This window comes from Stigmatopora argus, chromosome 5 (assembly GCF_051989625.1).
Source record: "Stigmatopora argus isolate UIUO_Sarg chromosome 5, RoL_Sarg_1.0, whole genome shotgun sequence".
Taxonomy (NCBI): Eukaryota; Metazoa; Chordata; class Actinopteri; order Syngnathiformes; family Syngnathidae; genus Stigmatopora; species Stigmatopora argus.
Window position 1 is genome coordinate 17,790,388 of NC_135391.1, and position 4,373 is coordinate 17,794,760.

Below are 4,373 nucleotides of genomic sequence, written 5' to 3' on the forward strand. Positions count from 1 at the left end.
GGACTTCCATCATTGCAGCACTGCATTGAAAGAGTTGAATCTAATCTAGTAGTAGTATCTAGTATTTGTTAGAGTATTGATATCATGTTCAAATGTTGATGCATTGTGACAAGCATCCCCATGTTATATCTCCGCAAATTGTGTTTTCTAGATAATTGAGTTTTATGACTTGTGGACAGTAGACTTAACCTGCGACTAAAGATCATTCAGAGAGCAGAAACCTACGCATGCACGTTGTCGAAGCGAGTCCAAGGATGGTGGGAAAAAGCAAACTGTCGGGCCAAAAGGTTGCAGCCCTGGGAAGGCGCGTCGCTTAAATCTTGTGTGACATTTATGTGGACGTGCGTGAACCAGCTTTTTCCAAAAGTCTTTTTGCTCCATTTTCTCTTCAAGTTTCCACTTTTTCTCAAGAATAAAAAAGCAATAAAAACACATCAACCGCTAGATAAGACACAGCAGGGTCCGAACAGTGTTAATCCGTGATAATAGCAAAAGGGTAACAGTGGCCCATTTTTCCCCAAAATTATTTTGATACAATTAAAAAGGGGATACTTCAAGCTTTCCAATGAAATATTGAGATTTTGGCAACAAAATTTGATCTCTGAGATTTGATCTCTTATGATGCACGTGCAACGTGGATTTTAAAAATGAGGTAATTTTGTTTTTTTAAACCCTTCAGAAATGAGGCAGTATGTCCAAATTTTGCACGTAAATAAGGACCTAATAAAGTACAATTTGTTTTTTGATTAAGTCATTAAATAATTCATTCATCTTCTGTTCTGCGCATCCTCGCTATTTTTGCCGGAGCCTATTGCAACTGACTTCAATTACACATGGGGGCAATTGAGTGTTCAACCAGCTTACCCTTCATGTTTTTGGTATATGGGAGGAAACCAGAGGACCCAGAGAAAACCCACGCAAAGCCAGGGAGAACATGCAAACTCCACACAGTAAAGACCTACCCAGAATTGCGAGGCCGATGAGTTAACCACTAGACTGCAAGGCCGCGTTATTAAATTATCTCATCTTATCTCATTTTCTGAACCGCTTTATCCTCACTAGGATCGCGGGGGGTGCTGGAGCCTATCCCAGCTGACTTCGGGCCAGAGGCGGGGGACACCCTGAATTGGTGGCCAGCCAATTGCAGGGCACGAGGAGACGGACAACTGTTTACACTCACACTCATACCTAGGGCCAATATAGATGGTCCAATCAGCCTACTATGGATGTCTTTGGAATGCGGTAGGAAACCGGAGTACCTGGAGAAAACCCACACAGGCCCGGGGAGAACATGCAAACACCACACAGGTGGACCGACCTGGATTTGAACCCAAGACCCCCACTGTGAGGCCGACGTGCTGACCACTCAGCCGCCGGGCCGCCCTACTCCATTAAATTAATGATTTAAATATATTTCATTGTGAGGACGCATTCATTCGCCCATACTAGTTCAGAAGAACTGGACATGTAGTGTCATCAATAGCTCTAAAAGCAGTGAGTGAACAGCAGTAACAGACAGTCCTCCCAGTTTAAGTGAATTGGATGTCTATTGTTGTAAAGGGCATGCAGTTGTTAAGGGAGTTTATTGTAGGTCACTATGTGTTACCTTCAGGGTCTTTTGATTTTGGATGACTTCCTGTACATTTTGCATAATTTTGAGGTCATTTCCAATACATTTTATAGATTTTCCTGTTGCTTTTGGAGCATTTTCAGGACAACTAATTTTGGGGCATCTCCCTGCTGGTTTTGGTCCATTCTGGTGTACAATTTTGATAACTTCCTCTTGATTATAGGGTTGATTTCTGGTCAATTCTTGTTGTTTTGGGACATCTCCAAGAAGTCTTGTCAAAAATAATGATCAAAATTGAAAAAGTATGGGGATGTTTTTTGTCATTTTTTCTGAAATTGGGCTGATTTTTAGTCACTTACTTTTGTTTTTGGGGCACCATGGGTCACTTTGTTTATTTCGACATGGGATTTGTGACATGCAAAAAAGTGGACAAACAAAAAAATCTAGCGTATTTCACGATGATGACACTCATCGTGTATTATTTTTGCTTGAAGTAGAAGACCTTGGCAGCCACTTGGATCTTGGTCTACACGCAAACGACTGTTTTCCACATATGGATTTTATTTCCTTCTTTTTTTTTCAAATGTATTTTCCGCATCCACTTTCAATTGCATGCCATCCTTCTATTGCTTTGAAATAAATGAAACAAGAAAAACATTCCTGGGAGTAGGGCTGTCAAAGTATAGGAACTTATCCAAGTCTAAATACCGAAATACTAAAATAATATTAAATAAATGTAAATAATAAATACTAAAATAATTGATACTGTATCGGGATACAATAATTGATTGCAAAAGCATCAATATTCAGTTCTTTGTTTTTGCACAACCACAGTGAACACACACTGAAGTTTGTCCTCATGGGGTAAGTTAACTAACCCAAGTGACACTACAGACACCCGACTAAGCGAGCATCATCATCTTATGTTTGTTTTATACTCTCCTCTCAAAGAATCATGTTTTCCCTTTGCACATTATAGTCTGGGGCCGTGCCAAGTGGTATATGGGGACTTTGAAAGATAATTTAAAATGAGTAAATTTAGACAATAACAAATGCATACAAGGGCGGCCCGGCTGCTGAGTGGTTAGCACGTCGGCCTCGCAGTGGGAGACCTGGGTTCAAATCATCGAAATTTCCCAAATACGGGATGAATAAAGTTATCCAATCCAATCCAAATCCAGGTCGGTCCACCTGTGTGGAGTTTGCATGTTCTCTGCGTGGGTTTTCTCCGGGTACTCTGGTTTCCTCCCACATTCCAAAGACATGCATGGTAGGCTGATTGGACACTCTAAATTGCCCCTAGGTATGAGTGTGAGCGTGAATGGTTGTTTGTCTCCTTATGCCCTGCGATTGGCTGGCCACCAATTCAAGGTGTCCCCCGCCTCTGTCCGGAAGTCAGCTGGGATAAGCTCCAGCACCCCCTGCGACCCTAGTGAGGATAAAGCGGTTCAGAAAATGAGACACTCTTAGAATTATGAGGACGCTGCATTGATTTTACATCACAGTAACGAGAAGAAAAAAAGTTATTTCAAAACATAAAATGCAGGTAAATTCCATGGATTATAAGGACATTGGCATAATCCCCTCCCCATATTTCAACAGTGTCCCAGTGGAACCCAGCAGCCCACTCACATCCAAACTCCTGACAAACCATATAAACCACAGGTGTTAAAGTGGTAACCGGGGGCCAGATTCAGTCCGCTACATGACTTTGTGCGGCCTGCAAAAGCAAATCATGCACGTCGACTACATTTTTAATGATAATATTCAAATGATGTATTGTAGATGATGAGAGACTATTTAATGTCTGTTACTTTTTTAGATAAATAAATAGAAGTTTTAAAAAATTATTCATTCAGGGGGTTGCTGGAGCCTAACTGGTCGCCAGTCAGACATAGGGCACAGGTTTAGGCTATATATTTGTTAAGTGAAAAACAAATGATTCAAAGATTAAAAAAAAATGAAATTATTTTTCCCTTTCTAATAATATATGTTTAAACATTTCTTTAACTCTAAAACACTGAATATTTAGAGTCCCCCCTTCAATTTTTAATCCCAAAATATTTTTTTATCCTGCGATTGGCTGGCCACCTATCCAGGGTGTCCCCTGTCTGATGCCCATAATTGCCTGGGATAGGCTCCAGCACCCCACAGAACTGAGGTCAACGTGCTAGCCACTCGGCCGCCAGCTATATAAATACCAAATAGAAAATTGACATATTTCCCTTTAATTAAAAAGGAAAACATTTAAAAGACGTTTAAGGTTCCTTCCTTTTTGATGAATAAAATTGTAAATGAATTAATATAAACAAATACAAGAAAATATTTGCTTTTAAGAGGTTCATAAAGAGGATTTTGACACATGTTAATCTTAATAACGAATTTATAGACCTCTAGAAGAGCTGTCAATTCATTACGCAGGCTATTTGTCAGAAATAAAGGCCCTCTGAATGAAACAGTAAGACTTGGCCCATGACAAAAATGAGTTTCACACCCCTCATATAAACCAGGCGCGACTGGGCTTATGTTTCGGATACTTCTCGGATGTGGTTTGATCATCATCTCTTTGTCCCTGGTTAGTCATATCTCCAGATTTATAATTTCTCCCTCTCCTTCTGCTTTTCACTTCTAAATAGATGGAACATGGCGCCACTTTGGGACAGCGCCTGTCGACGTACATGCTGTCGCTGTGTTTGTGTTAACCAAGGCAGTTATTTAGCTGCATCTTCCTTTCTTTAATGCAGGTTTCCACTTGTATTTTTTAGTATAACATTTCCATCTCATTTGATTTCGTTCTGGGGAG